The sequence below is a fragment of the Mus musculus genome, chromosome 10, assembly GCF_000001635.26.
Source record: "Mus musculus strain C57BL/6J chromosome 10, GRCm38.p6 C57BL/6J".
Classification (NCBI taxonomy): domain Eukaryota; kingdom Metazoa; phylum Chordata; class Mammalia; order Rodentia; family Muridae; genus Mus; species Mus musculus.
The window spans coordinates 27,782,331-27,808,720 of record NC_000076.6 but is presented as its reverse complement, the minus strand read 5'-3'; the positions used below and the strand labels follow the sequence as shown (position 1 = coordinate 27,808,720).

The following is a 26,390-nucleotide window of genomic DNA, read 5'->3' as shown; positions in this document are numbered from 1 at the left end:
TACTTAATTATTTACTGCACAGGAGTCTTGCCATAATTAATTAATGCTTGAGAGAACTTTGAAGCTGAAACAATTTAATAGACTTCATTATTGAAGGTAAATTTTTATGGTAAATATTAACTAACAAAAGCCCTATCTCGTCTCTTCAAGTTATTTCTACATGCTTCATTTGGGTGCTAACTAGAAATTTTAAAATAATGCTTATGAAAAGTGTGAAATATTGCCATGAAACCTGGTTGTCAACTTCGCAGCATCTCTCAGAGCCCAGCAAGGGTGCAAGTATTGATATGGGCTCAGGGTCATAAGACGTCATCCATGTTAGAAGACCTGTATCTGAGGGGAACGCCAGGGTCAAGAAGTGGCAGTGGGTGGGTGGGGGAGTGGGTGTGGGGGACTTTTGGGATGGCATTGGAAATGTAAATGAAATAAATACCTAATTTAAAAATATATAAAATTAAAAAAAAGAAGAAGACCTGTATCTGCAAAGACAGCGTCTCTAGACAATGGCTGTTCTGAGAATGAAGACACAAATCTCTTCTTCATCTATTAGAGCAAATACTGACCAAACACCATAGCCTATGAAAGAGCCTTCACTACTACATTGAAGAGCACAGTAGCCTTCTCACACTTATGGAACTTATATCTGATGCAAAGTGTCAAATAGTTAAAGTCAGGGTGGAAAATAACACACAGGTGCTACACAGGTGCTACACAGGTGTTACACAGGTGCTACACAGGTGTTACATAGGTGCTACACAAGTGCTACACAGGTGCTACACAGGTGTTACACAGGTGCTACCTAGAACATGAGCTGCTAACATTACAAAAATCATGCAATTCTGAGAACCACACAATTTTGCAATGGCAACATTTTGGTATCCCATTATAATTAATAGATAAAAAGAGAGGAATAATTTTCTAGAACTACGATTCCCAATCTGACAATCTTCCAGACCATATGATATGTAATACTGTCTGAAGACCTCTTTAGCTGTCCCATTAGGGAAAGTGCTCCTCACATCTGGAAGGATGATAGGGAACACACACAGAATCTTCCAAAACAAAGAATTACCTAGTAAAAAATAAAGAACACAGAGCAGCACGGAAGTGTAGGGCCTGATTCAGGAATCATTCGACAGTAGAGGAAATTGCTACTGGGAATGTGGAAAATGTTATTAAGGAAACCTTTATCATTTAAATTTTTTATAATTTTTATTTTATTTTCAGAATTTCATACATAATTACTGTATTTATATGATTTCCATCATTTGTTCTCTCTTTCTCCAAATCTATGTCTCCTCCATTTTTCTTCAGCTCATGACCTCTTCTCTACTTATTAATGTTACATATATGCACACATGTATACGTACATATACAGTCTAATTAATTGAAATGTAGAGAATGTCTGACTGTAAGGTCAGTCTCAGGCGATTCATCTACAATGTAACTCATCCACTCAAGGCTCAGAGAACATTGCTGAAGAAGGGCCAGAAGAACTGTAAGGGCTAGGGGACCATGAAGGCTGCAGTAAGATAACATCTATATATGATAGGGAAATGGCAAACATGGGATCAACAAAAGCATCATACACAATAATGTGTTGTGATGCCAACAGGGAAGAGGATATTTTCAGGGTCTTATCCCTATATGCAATGCTATATGTAGGCAATTAGTCAATAGAGTTCAGGCAGTGGGGATTGGGAAGAAAGATACAACCAGAGAGTCAGAGCCAGGATAAACCAGTCTTCTTCAGAGGAGTAGGTTATTCAGTAGTTAGCCCTAAACATATGGGCAACAAAAAACTTTGACTAGTATACCCCAAAGTTAACTCACTCTTTGCTTTCACTCATTTTATTATTCACAAACTTACATCTATTCCATAAGCATGTAGCTCAGCAAGTGGGGACACAGAGGTGAAAGGTCTGTTGTTTAGCAACAGTGCTGTTTGTGAATCAGTTAAACTAGTTACTATGCGCCTGGTATACCACTGATCAATCTTCATGAAATATCAGTTATCAATTCTGTAATAAAGAATTTTGTTAGAGACAAGGTTTTGAAAATAGTATATAGTATACTTTGCTTTAGTCTTTGGGTTTTTGTTAACACCGCTGGTAAATATTTGTGTATGTGTACATAAACATGCCCTTCCTCTGTTTCTTTTTGGCTCTTTGTCTATCTGTGTCTCTCTCTGTGTTTTATCAGATTCAGTCATAACTACATTTGTTAACATTTTTTCTCTTCTTTTATAAAACTACTATTTGAAACTCATGCCATTTTGAATAATTTTTACCATTTGGCTTTCCAAACCATTGTCCATGCTGCACAATGACGGCTTTATGGCTTTTGTACTTGAGTGCCCCTATATTTGGGTCCCTGTTTGTATTTACCTCAATGAGACATTTGAGGAGGCTGAAAGAATAAGGAGCAAGAGCTTTGGGGCATTTGCTTCTCAAATCCATCTTTAAAGTAATCAGGCCACCATGTTTGTTGTGTCTCTCTGCCAATGGCCTCAGCTCTATTCAGATGGCATTCTCATTGACCTACTTTCTCTAGGTGCTCATTCACTCATTAATTGGTTCATTTATACACTTGTAGCCTTGTGATGGTAAATATTGCCTAATGCCATAGCTTTACTCTGACAAGCATAGCTAAAGAGAAAAAGTGTTAGTTTGGCTCACAGGTCAAGGATACAGTTTACCACGGAGAGCAGCTGGCCGTATCACATCCATAGTCAGGAAGCAGTGTAATGACTTCCGGTACTCAGCTTTCATTTTTCTTTCTACACAGTCCAGGGTTCTTTCCTAGTGAATGATGGCACTCACAATGGCTAGGGGTTCCCACATCAATTAACCCAATTCAGATACTTTTCCACAGTCATGCTCTGGGCCCAACTTATAGATGATACTAGACTGCATCAAGGTGACAGTTTAGCTTAACCATCATGACCAACTTGGCCTTGTACTTGAGTATAAATAATTCTTTCACCTCTGTCTCCTGAGTGTGGCATGTAGTCTTTAAATTCACCTATCTAGGATCCTCACATGAACATGTGGCCTAGGAAACATTTGTACAGTAGCAGATTTGAAAATAGTTTTCCACAGGAAATAGACTAGTAAATTTTAAACTTCTTTTCAGGACACATGAGAATGTATTAAGTAAGTTCTATTTTAGCCCAGTTACAGGTTTTTGTTTTAAATTATGACATATTAGTCCCTTTTCTCACTGCTGTGACAAAGTAAACTACAAGGTGCTGTTCAAGAAATGAAGGGTTCCTTATGGCTTACAGGTTGAGAGTTTACATCCCATCATTATAGGAAAGACAGGAGTGAGGCTGCAGGCCCACACTACATCTGCGTTCAGAAAGCAGAGAGCCAACAGGAAGTAGGGCTGGACTCAAAATCTTCAAGGCTTGTCTTTAGTGCTCCCCTTCCTCCAGCAAGTCTCTAGCTTCAAAACCTTTCCAAATAGCAGAAGTGTCTCCAGTAGCATTTAAGTATATGAGCCCCTGGGGTCATTTCTCATTCAAATCACCACACAAATTTCAGATGGTCCGCTGTCGCACAGAGATGTTCTGATACTTTATGTATTTCATCCTTGGCTATATTTGACTTCAGAGAAAATTTAAGAACATTGGGAAAGTGAAGTATTTAAAGACAAGCTGCATCTTACTCTGACAGATGGAGTGCAAAGGAGGGAGAGTCAAGAGGACCCACTGAGATTGACATTCTGTACTGAATAATTAATACACTGTGCCTCATGCTTTCCAGTCAGAAAGAAACCAAGACAGTACTTTAAAGTGAAGTGGCTGACTTGAAAAAAGACTTCTTATTGGGAAGAGATGCAAAAATGGAAGAGGGATTATGCTACTATATAGTTAGTTGACAATGCTTGAGAGTTCCTTGGCTAGTGATACCATCCGGTTGAGTGATGTCATGATATAAGTGAAGAGAACATTGAATCCATAGAACCCTCTCTGTCCTTCCAATTCCTTTATAGTTTTTAACTGCATCATTCTATGAATTGTAAAGTTAGAATTTAAATGGGGACATTGGTTCACATGCAGTGCTGGAGACTCAGTTAATAGGGAAGTTAACTCCTAGTGTCATCTAAGGACCCTAAGCTGAGTGACCAACAACTGCACTTGCTTTCAATCTTTGGAGTACTTGTACCTGAAAGGCCATAGAGAGATAGGTTTATATTGTACAGAGAGGCAGCCCAGAAACTCATCTCTTGTTAGAATACTACTTAAAATTGACATTTGACACCTTTGTAGCTCAGTCTCTTATGTCCAAATTATTTACATATATAATGTTTTTGAATTATCAAGTTCTAGATGTATTAACATTTGGCTCCCTTTATTAATGGGATAGTTAGATTGTTCCCTCTTTCCTTCCATCTTTATCTCAGTCTCCCTCTCTGCCCCCCGACCCCCACCTCTGTCTGAGACCAGCTTTTGGTATTTAACCCAAGCTGATTTTTAAACTCATAGTCATCCTACTGCCTCAGTTGGCTAAATGCCAGGATTATAGGCATGTATTACCATGCTTGATTTAGCCTTCTATGTTTGGATATACTATATTTATCTATTCAGATTTCAGCTGATAGACATTAGGACTGTTTCTAATTTTTGCGTATGATGAATAACTATGAACAAGTATTTGTTTGTAGTACTTATTTGTGCACTAGTGTTTGTGTAAATTACTTAAGAGCTACCCCTATGAGCATGTATGGAAATGCCATGTGGCACTCTCTAAATATGTACCATGTGTGCCTTTAAGCATTAGTTGGAAATATATTTCAATAGCTGGGTGTGGTGGTACACATCTCTAATCCCAGCACTTGGGAGGCAGAGGCAGATGGGTCTCTGTGAGTCCAATGCCAACTAGGTCTATGGAGTGATTTTCAGGACAGCCAGAACTACAAGAGAAACCCTGTCATGAAAATTCAAATGTTAAAATAAATATTAATATATAAAATGTAATTATCATTTGTGTCAATGGAGAATATATAATTTGGTAAAAAAGGTTACATGAAATGATTTAATCTTTTTTTTTTTTTTTTTTTTTTTTGCTATGATAGTGGCAGTTGGGTTAATGGGAAGCATTTGTTGCTAGGATCTGTATGTTTGGAAGTTCCAGGTATCAGTTGCTGCAAGAATCCTCCTTACACACAGTCAAAATATTTTTGAATTAAGAGAAAAGATTTGATTTATTTGTATGTAAATGTCTGCAAGTGTCCATGTGTACCACATGCAGTTCTTGTGCCTGAGGAGGTCAGAAGATGATGTGGACTTCCCTAGATTTGCAGTTACAGGTGGTTATTGGATGGCCAATGTGGGCACAGGGAACTGAACCTGGGTCTTGTGCAAGAGCAGTAAGTGCTCTTAACCCCAGAGTCATCTCTCCAGCCCTGTCCAAATCTTTAAAATATGACCTTATTTGTCTTGATTTTGTCACCGGAGTTGAAATCATGTGATACTATTGCCATAAAGATTTTTCTATTTTTATTCACAAAATAACTAAATGAAAATGTGTCTATGCAAGAGAAACAGTTGAAAACCTTAAGTATTCTCATCTATTTTATAATTATATGCTTTATGCTTCCATGGCACATATTATTTTAAACATCATGATCCTTTTAAAAATCTGGGTTGGCTGAGGTTGGGAGTAGTCATTATATCCACTGTTTAAATGTCATTAGTTTGCTGTGATTTAAATAAGTATCTGTAGTAGTCTTTAAGAATAACATATGCATTTTGAAAGGTATGTCTATGTACATACACACATATATACATGTCTTTGTGTCAACATTATACAGATATTTCAGATATTTATAGATATGCATCATGTGCAATGCTTATACTTACTATAAGGAGATGGCAAGTAAAAGTATTTTCCTTGCTTTTGTTAAACTCTTTCTTACAAATTTGTACCTGGTAGGCTTTGTAACAGTTTCAGTGAACACTGCAGGAAGTCTTCCTCTCCATTCTTGACTCCATCTTTCCTTGTGGGAAATGCTAATTTAACTAAGGGTGAGCAGTGAGCATGTAATAACCCCACCTGCTCTGCATTCTTGAATGTGAAAACCTCTCGTGATTTCTGTGTTTTTGTCATACCAAGTAAAGCCAGAGCAGCTTCCAGCTGGCTGAAGAAGGCAGTCTGCCAAACTCTCAAGCTCTCTGAAATTTAGAATATGAGCATGTACCAGAAAGTCCATAAGTTATAGATTTAGATGAGTCCTCTAATTTAGTGCTGTTAGCAACAATGCTAACATCTGATATTTTGGATTCCTTCTTCTAGTTCCAAATGTAATGAGGGAGAGAGGTTTAACTTAATAGTTCCTCCAGCCCCCACCCCACCCCACCCCCATATTCAAGGATGCAGAAACATTGTACACTTTTAGCATGCACAGTTGTAGCCAAAGGGGAACCCAGACCAGCTATATTTATTTGCATTTTAATTTGACTACAGATTTTTTTTTTTTGTCTTAGGCCCTTAGGTCCAAGGTTAATTTAAATCACTTTCAAAAGACTAGCATTCCTTTCTAGTCATGCTTTGCAAGCCCAAATAATAAAAGTTGCCACCATTCATTTTAAAGCCCGTATTCTCTAGGTGTGAATGCTTCTTCTTCTTCTTCTTCTTCTTCTTCTTCTTCTTCTTCTTCTTCTTCTTCTTCTTCTTCTTCTTCTTCTTCTTCTTCTTCTTCTTCTTCTTCTTTTTCCTTCATGGAGGGTTAGGGGAAAGAGTACTGAAGGCCCCTGTGATGTGATGATTATAGATACCATTCTATGTAGTTAAGACCATGGATGGTTTTAAAAGCTAAATTTTGTATATTAACTGCACAATCACATATAGTCTTTGTGCAGCTCTGTTTCCTTGAATTTAAACTTCTTAGTAGCAGTGTGCAGTGAAGCTATTTCATGTAAACCTGATATGTCCATCACTGCTATGAAGCACAGGAGATACCCAAGGCAGCTTGGCTATGGAATAGAAGAATGAGAGAGCCAACAGCTAAGACTGTGGTAAAGAGGTGGAGACTGTTGGTGATTCTTAGTCTAAGGAACTGGGAGGGTCAGGGGCCCCTTAGATCCCATGCCACTTTTTCCTGTCCCAGCTATGTAGATCTCGAAGCTATGGGAGAAAGATAACTAATTAGGGGTTGCACTCTTCAATGGGGAATGTTTCCATGGGTCATCCATATTGGGCATGGGGCTTTGCATCCATATAGCTGCTTTGAGTTGCTTATTATCTTCTGTAAACTTGTTGAGTCTCCTAGCTGAATTTGGATGGAACCTGGTTTTTGCTCTGTTGGTCTGTGTGCATAGGAGTTTCTTTAAATTTCCCCAGGTGTATTAGTCAGGGTACTCTTATGAACAGCACTGATTGATAGAATGAAAAAATATATTCACATGTATGTGTATATATGAATATATATATAGATGGATTATATATACATACTCATACATATGTCATATATATACATATATATTATACATACATATATAATGAGGGAATTATTATAGTGGCTTACAGGCTGTAGTCCAGGTAGTTCAATAATGGCTGCCTACAATTGAAAGTCCAAGATTCCTATGGCTAATTGGTCTTCTAGGCTGCATATCTCAACTGGTCTTCAGTAAATGCTGGAATCCTGAAGAAGGCTCTAATACCAGTGAAAGAATGAACTTGCCAGAGTGTGAGGGACAACAGGCAATGAGCAAAACTTCCCTCTTTCATGTCCTTTATAAAAACTTCCAGCAGACAGTGTGGTCCAGGTTTAAGGTGGATCTTTCCATTTCTGAAGATCTCGATTAAAGATTGATCTTCCCACTTCAAATGATTTAATTAAAAAAAGTCCCTCTCAGGTGTACCCAGGCACTTGGGTTTTAGTTAATTTCATATGTAATCAAGTTGAAGGGCAAAAATAGCCATCACAGCAGGAAATCACACAACAGTGTACTAAGAAGATTAAAGGACCTACAGCATTTATAGGGAAAGTCGCAGTGTCTTCCTTGAAAACTTCAAAAATTTGGGTCTTACCATGCTTACTTGCTGAAATAGTAAACTAAGAATTAGGTAGAAATGCTGAGAATTGATTCATACCAAGATTTCCATGAATGTCTCTCCATTTGTGAGAGCTATAAAGAAAGCTAAGATGTCCCCTCTCCTGAAATAAGAGCGGTGGTGAATGTGGTCTATGTCCTGGAGAGCTGAACAAACATGAGAGTACAATCCATAAATGAGTGTTCAAAACTCAAATGTCAGGGATATAATACTGAGGAAATAAATAACCAGAAAACAGTGGCTATGCAAGAAAGAGAAGTTTGCAAAAGATAAGAAAGAAACTAGGAGAAAAAAAACCCTAAAGAAATGGAACAGTCATAACAATAATTGATGTGCTTATCAATAGACCAGTCAGATATTCTTGTGAGGTCCTAAATGGGAGTATGTATTGTGAATGACCATTTTTACACAATAGATATTTTTCCACTTAATGAGAATTAAAGGAGACGACTGGATATACTTTTCTGAGCTTTCTGAGCTCCACGTCTCAGACTGTCTCAAGGGTTCACCTATGTAGAGATTCGATACTTTAATCAAGGTGCTAGACTGACAAAAGAAGCAAGATACTTCTTGTATTCTGGAGCTTGTAGTTTCTGCCTTTTTCATTTTCTTTTCTTTTCCTTTTTCTTCTTCTTTTGTATGCATGGAAAGTTTTCAGAGAAGAAGTTTTGAGAGGCAAGCAAGATTTCCAGCGCATATTACAATCAGGATGCTGCCTAACAAGTGTAGGGAAAATTTGGCTTTGGGGTTATATTTGTTTGTGTGATCTGCATCCCTGTAGCTTCATTACACATATTTAAAACGTTTTAAGGTTGACATACTATTTAGTTTAGTGGAAAGAACAACGAATGCTGATTTCCAAGAAGCTAATAAGCAGTTTAACAAATTGTTTTAGTTCACAGTAAATGAAGGTTTTGAAAAAAATGATTTACTTATATATAACAGTGTTCTTGTTTTTTCCTCCTTCATTAGACATTTCTTAGCATAACATGCTTGATTTGGGATCCTTGCAAGGACCACCTGTACATCTCTCAGTTTGATATGCACAAGAGGAGCTTGATTCACCATTGAAAGTTTAAACATGTCGTAGAACTTAGATTTTGATTTTCACTCCCCATAGTAAGATACCTTTGAGATAAGTGTGAAAACATTACATAGATGGCAAATAGAATGTTCTGCTGTGAAAGGAAATTTGATGAAAATATAATTGCTGCAGAGAGTCTTCTCGATCAAATAAAACCAATGATTTTTCTTTCAATATCACAAACTGCATTGCTAGTCCCCCCCCCCCCCAGATTTTCTTGGAGACATATGTGGAACAAAATGTAATAAATGGGCCTGAGCATCTGTGGAAGCCACTTTGTTCCTAGATCCTGCCAAGACTAGTCTGCACAGGTGAGAGTGTGGACTACCGAAGCTAACAGCTTCTGGGACAGGCAGGAGCCGCAGAGCTTCTGTGGCAGACCCCTTTTCGGGGACCTGACATCCGGGCACCTTCCCTGCCAGAGGAGAGGTGTCCACCCAGCCCAGGAGGGCTTTGCCAGAGCTTCTGTGGGAGCCATCTTCGTTCCCGGATCCCGTCAAGACTAGTCTGCCCAGGTGAGAGTGTGGACAACAGAAGCTAACAGCTTCTGGGACAGGCCCTGTTTTGGGCCTTCATCTTCTGCCAGGAAGCAAGTCCAAACAACAGATATCTGTGCACCTTTTCTGGAAGAGAAGAGCTTGCCTGCAGAGAGTGCTCTAACAACTGAAACTCAGGAGAGAGCTAGTCTCCCAGGTCTGCTGGTAGAGGCTAACAGAATCATGAAAGGAACAAGCTCTAACCAGAGACAACTATACCAACTGACTCCAGAGATTACCAGATGGCAAAAGGCAGACATAAGAATCTTACTAACAGAAATGAAAACCACTCACCATCATCAGAACCAAGCACTTCCAACTCAGCCAGTCCTGGGTACCCAAACACACCCGAAAAGCTAGATCCAGATTTAAAGGCATATCTCATGATGATGGTAGAGGACATCAAGAAGGACTTTAAAAACTCACTTAAAGAAATACAGGAGAACACTGCTAAAGAGTTAGAAGTCCTTAAAGAAAAAGATGAAAACACATCCAAACAGGTGATGGAAATGAACAAAACCATACTAGACCTAAAAAGGGAAGTGGACACAATAAAGAAAACCCAAAGTGAGGCAACGCTGGAGATAGAAAGCCTAGGAAAGAAATCTGGAAACATAGATGCGAGCATCAGCAACAGAATACAAGAGATGGAAGAGAGAATCCCAGGTGCAGAAGATTCCATAGAGAACATGGGCACAACAATCAAAGAAAATGCATAATGCAAAAAGATTCTAACTCAAAACATCCAGGAAATCCAGGACACAATGAGAAGACCAAACCTACGGAGAATAGGAGTAGATGAGAATGAAGATTTTCAACTTAAAGGGCCAGCAAATATCTACAACAAAGTTTTAGAAGAAAACTTCTCAAACCTAAAGAAAGAGATGCCTATGAACATACAAGAAGTCTACAGAACTCCAAATAGACTGGACCAGAAAAGAAATTCCTCCCGACTCATAATAATCAGAACAACAAATGCACTAAATAAAGATAGAATATTAAAATCAGTAAGGGAGAAAGGTCAAGTAACATATAAAGGCAGGCCTATCAGAATTACACCAGAGTTTTTACCAGAGACTATGAAAGCCAGAAGATCGTGGACAGATGTTCTACAGACCCTAAGAGAACAAAAATGCCAGCCCAGGCTACTATACTAAGCAGCCAAAATCTCAATTACCATAGATGGAGAAACAAAAGTTTTCCACAACAAAACCAAATTCACATGATATCTTTCCAATAATCCAGCCCTCAAAGGATAATAATGGGAAAAAAAAAACAATACAAGGACAAAAACCACGTCCTAGAAAAAGCAAGAAAGTAATCCTTCAACAAGCCTAAAAATAGACAGCCACAAGAAGAGAATGGCAATTGAAACAATAAAATTAATAGGAAACAACAATTAATTTTCCTTAATATCTCTTAATATCAATGGACTCAACTCCCCAATAAAAAAACATAGACTAAGATACTGGCTACACAAACAGGACCCAACATTTTGCTGCTTACAGGAAACCCATCTCGGGAAAAAGATAGACACTACCTAAGAATGAAAGGCTGGAAAACAATTTTTCAAGCAAATGGTCTGAAGAAACAAGCTGGAGTAGCCATTCTAATATCCAACAAAATTAACTTCCAACCCAAAGGTATCAAAAAAGACAAGCAGGGTCATTTCATACTCATCAAGGTAAAATCTTACAAGAGAAACTCTCAATTCTGAATATCTATGCTCCAAATACAAGGGCAGCCAAATTCATTAAAGAAACTTTAGTAAAGCTCAAAGCACACATTGCACCTCACACAATAATAGTGGAAGACTTCAACACACCACTTTCATCAATGGACAGATCATGGAAACAGAAACTAAACAGCGACACAGTGAAACTAACAGAAGTTATGAAACAAATGGATCTAACAGATATCTACAGAACATTTTATCCTAAAACAAAAGGATATACCTTCTTCTCAGCACCTCATGGTACCTTCTCCAAAATTGACCACATAATTGGTCACAAAACAAGCATCAACAGATACAAAAATATTGAAATTGTCCCATGCATCCTATCAGATCACCATGGACTAAGGCTGATCTTCAATATCAAAATAAATAATAGAAAGCCAGCATTCAAGTGGAAACTGAACAACACTCTTCTCAGTGATACCTTGGTCAATGGAGGAATAAAGAAAGAAATTAAGGACTTTTTGGAGTTTAATGAAAATGAAACCACAACATACCCAAACTTATGGGACACAATGAAAGCGTTTCTAAGAGGAAAACTCATAGCTCTGAGTGTCTCCAAGAAGAAACTAGTGAGAGCACACATTAGCAGCTTAACAACATACCTAAAAGCTCTAGAACAAAAGGAAGCAAATTCACCCAAGAGGAGTACACAGCAGGAAATAATCAAACTCAGGGGTCAAATCAACCAAGTGGAAACAAAAAGAACCATTCAAAGAATCAACCAAATGAGGAGCTGGTTCTTTGAGAAAAGCAACAAGATAGATAAACCCTTAGCCAGACTCACTAGAGGGCACAGGGACAACATCCTAATTAACAAAATCAGAAATGAAAAGGGAGACATAACAGATCCTGAAGAAATCCAAAACACCATCAGATCCTTCGGCAAAAGGCTATACTCAACAAAACTGGAGAACCTGGATGAAATGGACAAGTTTCTGGACAGATACCAGGTACCAAAGTTAAATCAAGATCAGGTTAATGATCTAAACAATCCTATATCCACTAAAGAAATAGAAGCAGTCATTAATAGTCTCCCAACAAAAAAAGCCCAGGACCAGATGGGTTTTGTGCAGAGTTCTATCAGACTTTCAAAGAAGACCTAATCCCAATTCTTCATAAACTATTCCACAAAATAGAAACAGAAGGTACTCTACCCAACTCATTCTATGAAGCCACAATTACTCTGATACTTAAACCACAAAAAGAGTTGGCTCCAGGACCCCGCAGAGGGCAGGCTGCACGGGTGACGGTGTGGAATACAGAGGCCAGCCTTTTCTGGGAAAGGCGAGAGCCAGAGAGCTTCTGAGGCGGCGACATCTTCGGCTCCAGACAACCAGCCACCTTCCTGGTGAGTGCACAGGGATCCGCCAGCCCCAGAGGTTTGTGCCTCAGGCCCTGGCGGCGGGAGTCTCCTTGGCTCCAGGACTCCACTGAGGGCAGGCTGCACGGGTGACGGTGTGGAATACAGAGGCCAGCCGTTTCTGGGAAAGGCTAGAGCCAGAGAGCTTCTGAGGCGGTGCCATCTTCGGCTCCAGACAACCGACCACCTTCCTGGCCAAAGCAACACAGCTTCTGGGAAAGATCCTGTTTTGGGCCTTCATCTTCAGCCAGGAGGAGGTCCAAACACCAGATAACTGTGCACCTTCCCTGAAAGAGGAGAGCTTGCCTGCAGAGACTGCTCTGACCACTGAAACTCAGAGGAGAGAGCTAGTCTCCCACGCCTGCTAATAGAGGGTAAGAAAAGCAACAGAGGAACAATCTCTAAACAAAGACAACTATAACAACTAACTCCAGAGATTGCCAGATGGCAAAAGGTAAACGTAAGAATCCTACTAACAGGAACCAAGACCACTCACCATCATCAGAACCCAGCACTCCCTCTTCGCCCAGTCCAGGACATCCTAACACACCTGAAAAGGTAGACCTGGATTTAAAAGCATTTCTCATGATGATGGTAGAGGACATAAAGAAGGAATTTAATAACTCACTTAAGGAAATACAGGAGAACACTGCTAAAGAGTTACAAGTCCTTAAAGAAAAACAGAAAAACACAAACAAACAGGTAGAGGTCCTTATAGAAAAACAGGAAAACACATCAAAACAGGTGATAGAAATGAACAAAACAATACTAGACCTAAAAAGGGAAGTAGACACAATAAAGAAAACCCAAAGTGAGGCAACGCTGGAGATAGAAACCCTAGGAAAGAAATCTGGAACCATAGATGCCAGCATCAGCAACAGAATACAAGAGATGGAAGAGAGAATCTCAGGTGCAGAAGATTCCATAGAGAACATCGGCACAACAATCAATGAAAATGGAAAATGCAAAAAGATCCTAACTCAAAACATCCAGGAAATCCAGGACACAATGAGAAGACCAAACCTACGGATAATAGGAGTGGATGAGAATGAAGATTTTCAACTCAAAGAACCAGCAAACATCTTCAACAAAATTATTGAAGAAAACTTCCCAAATCTAAAGAAAGAGATGCCCATGAACATACAAGAAGCCTACAGAACTCCAAATAGCCTGGACCAGAAAAGAAATTCCTCCCGACACATAATAATCAGAACATCAAATGCACTAAAAAAAGATAGAATACTAAAAGCAGTAAGGGAAAAAGGTCAAGTAACATATAAAGGCAAGCCTATCAGAATTACACCAGATTTTTCACCAGAGACTATGAAAGCCAGAAGAGCCTGGACAGATGTTATACAGACACTAAGAGAACACAAATTCCAGCCCAGGCTACTATACCCAGCCAAACTCTCAATTACCATAGATGAAGAAACCAAAGTATTCCACGACAAAACTAAATTCACCCATTATCTCTCCACGAATCCAGCCCTTCAAAGGATAATAACAGAAAAAAACCAATACAAGGACGGGAACCACGCCCTAGAAAAAAACAAGAAGATAATCCCTCAACAAAACTTAAAGAAGACAGCCACAAGAACAGAATGCCAACTTTAACAACAAAAATAACAGGAAGCAACAATTACTTTTCCTTAATATCTCTTAATATCAATGGTCTCAACTCCCCAATAAAAAGACATAGACTAACAGACTGGCTACACAAACAGGACCCAACATTCTGCTGCTTACAGGAAACCCATCTCAGGGAAAAAGACAGACATTACCTCAGAGTGAAAGGCTGGAAAACAATTTTCCAAGCAAATGGTCTGAAGAAAGAAGCTGGGGTAGCCATTATAATATCGGATAAAATCGACTTCCAACCCAAAGTTATCAAAAAAGACAAGGAGGGACACTTCATATTCATCAAAGGTAAAATCCTCCAAGAGGAACTCACAATTCTGAATATCTACGCTCCAAATGTAAGGGCAGCCACAGTCATTAAAGACACCTTAGTAAAGCTCAAAGCACACATTGCACCTCACACAATAATAGTGGGAGACTTCAACACACCACTTTCATCAATGGACAGATCGTGGAAACAGAAACTAAACAGGGACACAGTGAAACTAACAGAAGTTATGAAACAAATGGACCTGACAGATATCTACAGAACATTTTATCCTAAAACAAAAGGATATACCTTCTTCTCAGCACCTCACGGGACCTTCTCCAAAATTGACCATATAATTGGTCACAAAACAGGCCTCAACAGATACAAAAATGTTGAAATTGTCCCATGTATCCTATCAGACCACTCTTACACGCGTTCACGCGACCGGCCAGGAAGAACGCAGCAAACCGGAATCTTCTGCGGCAAAAGCTTTATTGCTTACATCTTCAGGAGCCAGAGAGCAAGAGAGCAAGAGCTCTATTGCTTACATCTTTAGGAGCCAGAGCGCAAGAGCGCAAGAGAGCAAGAGCCAGAGCAAGAGAGAGAAAAGCGAAACCCCGTCCCTTTTTCAGGAGAATTATCCTCCGCCTAGGACGTGTCACTCCCTGATTGGCTGCAGCCCATCGGCCGAGTTGTTGTCACGAGGAAGGCAGAGCACATGTAGTGGAAAACTACCCTTGGCACATGCGCAGATTATTTGTTTACCACTTAGAACACAGGATGTCAGCGCCATCTTGCAACGGCGAATGTGAGGGCGGCTTCCTACAGACCACCATGGCCTAAGACTGATCTTCAAAAACAACATAAATAACGGAAAGCCAACATTCACATGGAAACTGAACAACACTCTTCTCAATGATACCTTGGTCAAGGAAGGAATAAAGAAAGAAATTAAAGACTTTTTAGAGTTTAATGAAAATGAAGCCACAACATACCCAAACCTATGGGACACAATGAAAGCATTTCTAAGAGGGAAACTCATAGCTCTGAGTGCCTCCAAGAAGAAATGGGAGAGAGCACATACTAGTAGCTTGACAACACATCTAAAAGCTCTAGAAAAAAAGGAAGCAAATTCACCCAAGAGGAATAAACGGCAGGAAATAATCAAACTCAGGGGTGAAATCAACCAAGTGGAAACAAGAAGAACAATTCAAAGAATTAACCAAACGAGGAGTTGGTTCTTTGAGAAAATCAACAAGATAGATAAACCCTTAGCTAGACTCACTAAAAGGCACAGGGACAAAATCCTAATTAACAAAATCAGAAATGAAAAGGGAGACATAACAACAGATCCTGAAGAAATCCAAAACACCATCAGATCCTTCTACAAAAGGCTATACTCAACAAAACTGGAAAACCTGGACGAAATGGACAAATTTCTGGACAGATAACAGGTACCAAAGTTGAATCAGGATCAAGTTGACCTTCTAAACAGTCCCATATCCCCTAAAGAAATAGAAGCAGTTATTAGTAGTCTCCCAGCCAAAAAAAGCCCAGGACCAGATGGGTTTAGTGCAGAGTTCTATCAGACCTTCAAAGAAGATCTAATTCCAGTTCTGCACAAACTATTTCACAAAATAGAAGTAGAAGGTACTCTACCCAACTCATTTTATGAAGCCACTATTACTCTGATACCTAAACCACACAAAGACCCAACAAAGATAGAGAACTTCAGACCAATTTCTCTTATGAATATCGATGCAAAAATCCTCAATAAAATTCTCGCTAACCGAAGCCAAGAACACATTAAAGCTATCATCCATCCTGACCAAGTAGGTTTTATTCCAGGGATGCAGGGATGGTTTAATATACGAAAATCCATCAATGTAATCCATTATATAAACAAACTCAAAGACAAAAACCACATGATCATCTCGTTAGCTGCAGAAAAGCATTTGACAAGATCCAACACCCATTCATGATAAAAGTTTTGGAAAGATCAGGAATTCAAGGCCCATACCTAAACATGATAAAAGCAATCTACAGCACACCAGTAGCCAACATCAAAGTAAATGGAGAGAAGCTGGAAGCAATCCCACTAAAATCAGGGACTAGGCAAGGCTGCCCACTTTCTCCCTACCTTTTCAACATAGTACTTGAAGTATTAGCCAAAGCAATTCGACAACAAAAGGAGATCAAGGGGATACAAATTGGAAAAGAGGAAGTCAAAATATCACTTTTTGCAGATGATATGATAGTATATATAAGTGACCCTAAAAATTCTACCAGAAAACTCCTAAACCTGATAAACACCTTCAGTGAAGTAGCTGGATATAAAATAAACTCAAACAAGTCAATGGCCTTTCTCTATACAAAGAATAAACAGGCTGAGAAAGAAATTAGGGAAACAACACCCTTCTCAATAGTCACAAATAATATAAAATACCTTGGTGTGACTCTAACTAAGGAAGCGAAAGATCTGTATGATAAAAACTTCAAATCTCTGAAGAAAGAAATTAAAGAAGGTCTCAGAAGATGGAAAGATCTCCCATGCTCATGGATTGGCAGGATCAACATTGTAAAAATGGCTATCTTGCCAAAAGCAATCTACAGATTCAATGCAATCCCCATCAAAATTCCAACTCAATTCTTCAACAAATTAGAAGGAGCAATTTGCAAATTCATCTGGAATAACAAAAAACCTAGGATAGCAAAAAGTCTTCTCAAGGATAAAAGAACCTCTGGTGGAATCACCATGCCTGACCTAAAGCTTTACTACAGAGCAATTGTGATAAAAACTGCATGGTACTGGTATAGAGACAGACAAGTAGACCAATGGAATAGAATTGAAGACCCAGAAATGAACCCACACACTTATGGTCACTTGATCTTCGACAAGCGAGCTAAAACCATCCAGTGGAAGAAAGACAGCATTTTCAACAATTGGTGCTGGCACAACTGGTTGTTATCATGTAGAAGAATGCGAATCGATCCATACTTATCTCCTTGTACTAAGGTCAAATCTAAGTGGATCAAGGAACTTCACATAAAACCAGAGACACTGAAACTTATAGAGGAGAAAGTGGGGAAAAGCCTTGAAGATATGGGCACAGGGGAAAAATTCCTGAACAGAACAGCAATGGCTTGTACTGTAAGATCGAGAATTGACAAATGGGACCTAATGAAACTCCAAAGTTTCTGCAAGGCAAAAGACACCATCAGTAAGACAAAAAGACCACCAACAGATTGGGAAAGGATCATTACCTATCCTAAATCAGATAGGGGACTAATATCCAACATATATAAAGAACTCAAGAAGGTGGACTTCAGAAAATCAAATAACCCCATTAAAAAATGGGGCTCAGAACTGAACAAAGAATTCTCACCTGAGGAAAAACGAATGGCAGAGAAACACCTGAAAAAATGTTCAACATCCTTAATCATCAGGGAAATGCAAATCAAAACAACCCTGAGATTCCACCTCACACCAGTCAGAATGGCTAAGATCAAAAATTCAGGTGACAACAGATGCTGGCGTGGATGTGGAGAAAGAGGAACACTCCTCCATTGTTGGTGGGATTGCAGGCTTGTACAACCACTCTGGAAATCATTCTGGCGGTTTGGACATAGTACTACCAGAGGATCCAGCAATACCTCTCCTGGGTATACATCCAGAAGATGCCCCAACGGGTAAGAAGGACACATGCTCCACTATGTTCATAGCAGCCTTATTTATAATAGCCAGAAGCTGGAAAGAACCCAGATGCCCCTCAACAGAGGAATGGATACAGAAAATGTGGTACATCTACACAATGGAGTACTACTCAGCTATTAAAAAGAATGAATTTATGAAATTCCTAGCCAAATGGATGGACCTGGAGGGCATCATCCTGTGTGAGGTAACACATTCACAAAGAAACTCACACAATATGTACTCACTGATAAGTGGATATTAGCCCCAAACCTAGGATACCCAAGATATAAGATACAATTTGCTAAACACATGAAACTCAAGAAGAATGAAAACTGAAGTGTGGACACTATGCCCCTCCTTAGAATTGGGAACAAAACACCCATGGAAGGAGTTACAGAGACAAAGTTTGGAGCTGAGATGAAAGGATGGACCATGTAGAGACTGCCATATCCAGGGATCCACCCCATAATCAGCATCCAAACGCTGACACCATTGCATACACTAGCAAGATTTTATTGAAAGGACCCAGATATAGCTGTCTCTTGTGAGACTATGCCGGGGCCTAGCAAACACAGAAGTGGATGCTCACAGTCAGCTAATGGATGGATCACAGGGCTCCCAATGGAGGAGCTAGAGAAAGTACCCAAGGAGCTAAATGGATCTGCAACCCTATAGGTGGAACAACATTATGAACTAACCAGTACCCCGGAGCTCTTGACTCTAGCTGCATATATATCAAAAGATAGCCTAGTCGGCCATCAGTGGAAAGAGAGGCCCATTGGACTTGCAAACTTTATATGCCCCAGTACAGGGGAACGCCAGGGCCAAAAGGGGGGAGTGGGTGGGCAGCGGAGTGGGGGTGGGTGGGTATGGGGGACTTTTGGTATAGCATTGGAAATGTAAATGAGCTAAATACCTAATAAAAAATGGAAAAAAAAAACAAAAAAAATCAAAAACAAAAAACAAACAAAAACAAACAAACAAAAAACCACAAAAAGACTCAACAAAGATAGAGAACTTCAGACCAATTTCCCTTATGAATATCGATGTAAAAAACCTCAATAAAGTTCTCTCTAACCGAATCCAACAACACATCAAAACAATCATCTATCCTGACCATGTAGGTTTCATTCCAGGGATGCAGGGATGGTTTACTATATGGAAATCCAGCAATGTAATCTATTATATAAACAAACTCAAAGACAAATATCACATGATCATCTCGTTAGATGCTGAGAAAGCATTTGACAAAATCCAACACTCATTCATGATAAAAGTCTTGGAAAGATCAGGCATTGAAGGCCCATACCTAAACATGATAAAAGCAATCTACAGCAAACCAATAACCTACATCAAAATAAATGGTGAGAAGCTAGAAGCAATCCCACTAAAATCAGGGACTAGACAGGGCGCCCACTTTCTCACTACCTATTCACCATTGTACTTGAAGTCTTAGCCAGAGCAATTCGACAACAAATGGAGATCAAGGGGATACAAATGGGAAAGGAAGAAGTCAAAATATCACTTTTTGCAGATAATATGATAGTATATATAAGTGATCCTAAAAATTCCACCAGAGAACTCCTAAACCTGATAAAGAGCTTCAATGAAGTAGATGGATATAAAATCAACTCAAGCAAGTCAATGACCTTTCTCTACACAAAGGATAAACAGGCTGAGAAAGAAATTAGGGAAACAACACCCTTCTCAATAGTCACAAATAATATAAAATACCTTGACATGACTCTTACTAAGGAAGTGAAAGATCTGTATGATAAGAGCTTCAAGTCTCTGAAGACAGAAATTAAAGAAGATCTCAGAAGATGGGAACATCTCATGCTCATGGATTGGCAGGATCAACATTGTAAAAATGGCTATCTTACCAAAAGCATCTACAGATTCAATGCAATCCCCATCAAACTTGCAACTCATTTCCTCAACGAATTGGAAAGGGCAATCTCCATATTCATCTGGAACAACAAAAAACCTATGATAGCAAAAAGTCTTCTTTCTCTAGGATAAAAGAACCTCTGGTGGAATCACTATGCCTGACCTAATGCTGTACTACAGAGCAATTGTGATAAAAACTGCATGGTACTGGTATAGTGACAGACGAGTAGACCAATAGAATAGAATTGAAGACCCAGAAATGAACCTACACACTTACGGTCACTTGATCTTTGACAAGGGAGCTAAAACCATCCAGTGGAAAAAATACAGCATTTCCAACAAATGGTGCTGGCACAACTGGTGGTTATCATGTAGAAGAATGCGAATTGATCCATTCCTATCTCCTTGTACTAAGGTCAAATCTAAGTGGATTAAGGAACTCCACATAAAACCAGAGACATTGAAACTTATAGAGGACAAGGTGGGGAAAAGCCTCTAAGATATGGGCACAGGGGAAAAATTCCTGAATAGAACAGCAATGGCTTGTGTTGTAAGATTGAGAATCAACAAATGGGACCTCATAAAATTGCAAAGCTTCTTTAAGGTAAAAGGCATGGTCAATAAGACAAAAAGGCCACCAACAGATTGGGAAAGGATTTTTACCTATCCTAAATCAGATAAGGGACTAATATCCAATATATATAAAGAACTCAAGAAGGTGGATTCCAGAAAATCAAATAACCCCATTAAAAAATGGGGCTCAGAGCTAAACAAAGAATTCTCACCTGAGGAATACCGTATGGCTGAGAAACACCTGAAAAAATGTTCAGCATCCTTAATCATCACGGAAATGCAAATCAAAACAACCCTGAGATTCCACCTTACACCAGTCAGAATGGCTAAGATCAAAAATTCAGGTGACAGCAGATGCTGGCAAGGATGTGGAGAAAGAGGAACACTCCTCCATTGTTGGTGGGATTGCAAGCTTGTACAACCACTCTGGAAATCAGTCTGACGGTTCCTCAGAAAATTGGACATAGTACTACTGGAGGATCCAGCAATACCTCTCCTCGGCATACATCCAGAAGATGTTCCAACTGGTAATAAGGACACATGCTTCACCATGTTCATAGCAGCCTTGTTTATAATAGCTTGAAGGTGGAAAGAACCCAGATGTCCCTCAACATAGGAATGGATACAGAAAATGAGGTACATTTACACAGTGGAGTACTACTCAGCCATTTAAAAGAATGAACTTATGAAATTCCTAGGCAAATGGATGGACCTGGAGGGCATCATCCTGAGTGAGGTAATCCAATCACAAAAGAACTTGCACAATTTGTACTCACTGATAAGTTGATAATAGCCAAGAAACTTAGAATACCCAAGATATAAGATACAATTTGCTAAAGGCATGAAACTCAAGAAGAATAAAGACCAAAGTGTGGACACTGTGCCCCTTCTTAGAATTGGGAATAAAACAGCAATGGAAGGACTTACAGAGACAAAGTTTGGATCTGAGACAAAAGGATGGATCATCTAGAGACTGCCATATCCGGGATCCATCCCATAGTCAGCCTCCAAACGCTGATACCATTGCATATATAGCAAGATTTTGCTGAAAGGACCCTGATATAGCTGTCTCTTGTGAAACTATGCTCTGACCTAGCAAACACAGCAATGGATGCTCATAGTCAGCTATTGGATGGATCCCAGGGCCCCCAATGGAGGAGCTGGAGGAATTACCCAGTGGCTGGGGGATCTGTAACCCTATAGGTGGAACAACAACATGAACTAACCAGTACCCCGAAGCTTGTGTCCCTAGCTGCATATGAATCAAAAGATGGCCTAATCGGCCATTAGAGGAAAGAGAGGCCCATTGGTCATGCAAACTTTATATGCCTCAGTACAGGGGAACGCCAGGGCCAAGAAGTGAAAGTGAGTGGGTGGGGGAGTGGGTGTGGGAGGGTGTGGAGTACTTTTGGGTTAGCATTGGAAATGTAAATGAAAAAAAAATACCCAATAAAAAGTGTAATAAATATTGCACTTGAGTGTTTACTTAGCAGAACATTCTCCTCAGAAGAAGTAATGATACCCTTTCATTGACATCATCCCAGTGATAATATAGTTTTGTTTCTGTCGTTCCCATAATGATAACCTTTCAGCCACATCACTGCACAGTGCTTCTTTTATTGCACATAATGTAGAAAAATAAAAAGCCTATATTATTTCTTAAGGAATCAGGCTGTTATTTAAACAGACTCGCAGACATCAGAAACTACAGTTCTTTGCTCATGTGGACTAAATTTTCTATAGATATTTGCATTCTCATTCAAAGTTAACTTTTAATATTCTTTTAACTGTCACATTACACTTAACTATGGGTCTCTGGTATTTCTTATCTCAAAAATATGACTTAAGCCACTTACAGTTGCTTATACCACAAAGATTAGGTTTCATGATTATTTTTTCTTCAGGCCAGGTTTCAAAATCTATTTTGTATTAAAATGTACAAGTAGATAAAATGCTTGTAAAGAAGAAAACAAGTATGTAGAAATAATTGGCATTGAGCAAGTTGCATATAATTTAATACAGAGCTAACACTAGTCATGGTGGGAGTTGACACATTTAGGGGAACAGTTGTGTACATTTTATATACATTCTTTATACATTCTTATGGTGGTGAATATAATCTTGAAGAAATTATGACACTGACTCCTCTAAATGGGGTCTCTTTAGGTGAAAAATATGACCTTTTTATTTGTTTGCTAAGTTTGACCTAAGTTCATTTTAAGTTATCACATGATTTGTGATAGTTGGTGGAAGTCAGCGTTACTGGGTGTAATGAGAAAATGGTACCATGAACTGAGTTCAAAATAAAGAACTATTTCTCTGAATTAACCAGGTGGTTTTGTTGTACTTATATGAATTTCAGGGAACAGGCCTAGAGGAATTTTATAGTAACTAATCACAGTATTTGACAAGACTTAAGTGCCTCTTAACTGTGCCAGTATGGTTTTGTTCCATACTCAGAGAGCTCCCTTTATCTAGGTCCCTTTAGTACCTTTATGCTGGTTTGAAGACAAGCTTGCATATGGAGTTTAGCTTGTCACCACCATTTCTATATATCTGTTATTAAGTTGCAATATATGTCCTTAGGTTTCGAATTATGTTGGAAGAAGCAAAGTCCAATCAAATCTTCTATTTAATACATGTATTAAATAGAACTAGAAATTTTCAAGATGGAGTTTTAGTTATTCTGAACATACTATGTGGCTTTACTGTTGGAATACAGAATGCATGGTAGAGAAATCATTGGTAGTCAGAGTGTTACCATTACTGTGCAAATTCTCAGGGTGACTTAGCATGCACTAAATATACTCTAACCTAAGAGTATTCTACATTTTCTTTCTTTTAACTAATAGGTTTACTGAGATATACCTTGCATATCATTTAATTCATGCAGGAAAAATATATACTTTTCCATTTTAATATATGTAACTATTGCTGCAATCAATGTTAGAATATTTTCATTCCTCAAAAGAAATTCCATAGCCACTCCAGCTCCTCCTCACATGTACCTGAAGCACTGCCCTTCTTCTCAGCCATTGCCCCAACCTATGTTTTGTTCCACGAATAGACTTCTGGGAACTCAGAGTCAGACAGAGTGGGTTTCTTTTGTCTGACTTCTTTCAGTGACCTTAAGAGTTTCAAGTCTCAAACATTTTGCAGTGAGTGTGCATGGGTTTTTAATGGCAAATGATATTATTAATTTGTGCAGCTAGCACTTGGGAGGTAGAAGTAGGAAGATCAGAAGTTCAAGGTCGATGGCTCTGAAGAGAATCCACAAGGGATTGAATGACCTGGCTTGAGATCTCCCAGCACAGTGTTCAGCAAGTCCTGTTGGAGATAATATGTTTTATTGGCAGGCTACAATAATGGGGTCAAATGGCAGCCCCTATCAGGGTGGAGTATTTTTCTTGACAATTCATTTCCCAACAGATTACCCCATTCAAACCACCTACGGTTACATTTACAACAAGAATTTATCTTCCAAATATTAACAGTAATGGCAGCATTTGTCTTGATACTCTACGGTCACAGTGGTCTCCAGCACTAACTATTTCAAAAGTAGTTTTGTCCATCTGTCCTCTGTTGTGTGATCCCAATCCAGATGGTCCTTTAGTGCCTGAGATTGCTCGGATCTACAAAACAGATAGTGAAAAGAGCCGGGACTTCAAGCATAGGACACAACACCCAGTTCAATTGTGGAAATATTTCTGTTTTTGAGACATGTTCTCATGTAGCCCAGACTGGCTTCAAACTTGTGGAGCTGCAGATGTCCTTGAGCTTCCAGTCATTCTGCCTCCTGAGTGCTGGAATAATAGGCACCATACAGCTCTAACACAGTTATGCAATGCAGGGAACTGAGGCAGGATGTCCGTCACTCATGCTAGACAAGCAGGCATGCCACCAACCATAAATATCCTTAGCCTCCATTTCATTTTTGGTGATGTTTGATTTTTTTTCAAGACAGACTTTCTCTGTGTAGCTGGGCTATCCTAAAACTCACTCTGTGGATGAGGCTGGCCTCAGAATTGCAAAGATCTACCTCCCCCTGTTTCTCAACTGCTAAGATTAAAGGTATTCACTACCCCCCCCCCAAAAAAAAATTCAAGGTCAACCTCAGCTACATAGAAAACTCCACACAAGCTACATTACACAAGACTCTTCCTCAAAAAAAAAAAAAAAGTGTGGAATTATCAGATTCATTGAGCTGCTTCTTAGGCGAGGGAGTTTGAATTGTTTCTATACATTGTAAATATTAATAACAATATTGAAAACAGTCGTTAACAAGTTTCTTAGTGGATAGATGTTTTCACTCCTCTTAGGTATATGGCTTTTAGTGCCACCCAGTACACAGTTAATAAAATAATGGGGATAATTTACTAGAGATTGCTGAGAGGAAAGTAGATTTTCTACTGTTTGCCATTAGGGAGTCATCCTTCTGGAAAGCTATGATATGAATAAACACATTAATTTCATGGACATATATTTAAATTGTTATTTTATTAGAATATATTAATGGAAATCAGTGTGTAGTATATTAACACCTACATACAGTGTGCACTGAATTAACAAGACTCCATTTATCCATTCCCTCTTTCCTAACAACTCATAATGGCTCATCTACAAATATTTCAACTTAAAAAATTTTCAAATGTGACGAGCTCACATTCTATTTATATTTCTAACTTATTTCACTCAACAAATTATCTTCCAGTTTCACCCATTTTGATACAAATTGCAAGATATTTTTATCCTTTATGGAAAGAATAATATTTTCTTTTGTACACAAACTATATTTTTCTTTATCCAGTAATTTGTCTGTGTACACATAGTTTAGCTAATATTTTAGCTGTTGAATAGTGCAGAAACAAGTGTTTCTTTCACACATTAATCTAATTTCCTTTGGGTAAGTCCAAAGTGGGAAGACTGGATCTTAGGAAAAACTTCATTTTATTTTTTAAAAGATACCTCCGTATTGTTCCTTACAATGTCTATCATCATTATGATCTCATCAATAGTATATGAGAATTATTTTTTTTAAAAAAAATTTGAAAATTTCTACTACTGTATATGTGGTGTGTTTGTATACATATTGTATGTGGGTGTGCACGTATGTGTGTGTATGCAGGTACACACATGGTGTATGTAGATGTGTTTGTATGAGTGAGTGTACATTTGTGTAGAAGGATAAATCATCATGTGTCTTCTACAGTCACTCTTCACATTATCCTTTCTGAGTCAGGGAATCTCTCATGGAATTTTGAGCTCTTTAATAAGACTGAGAGAATCTCCTGGATCTCTCCCCTAGTGTGAGATTACAGCTTTATTCCGTTGTGCCTGGATTTCTATGCAGGTGTTTGGCTTTTGAACTTAAGTATTTCACCATGTGATTGCTGGAAATTGAATCAAGATCTCTGGAAGAGCAGTCAGTGCTCTTAACCGCAGAGCCATCTCTCCAGCCTCCACATCAACTCTTAAAACGAAAAACATTTCATTGAAGTTGGCTTATAGTTCAGAACTTTAGTCCATTATTGTCATGGTAGGAAGCATGGTGCTACACAGGCAGACAT

General features: G+C 38.9%; 1 long non-coding RNA gene across 1 annotated transcript in view; it reads left to right on the top strand.

Annotated features, from left to right (window-relative positions):
• Gm30228 overlaps positions 1–26,390 on the top strand; it is a 63,874-nt gene that overhangs the window by 996 nt on the left and 36,488 nt on the right. The window lies entirely within an intron of this gene.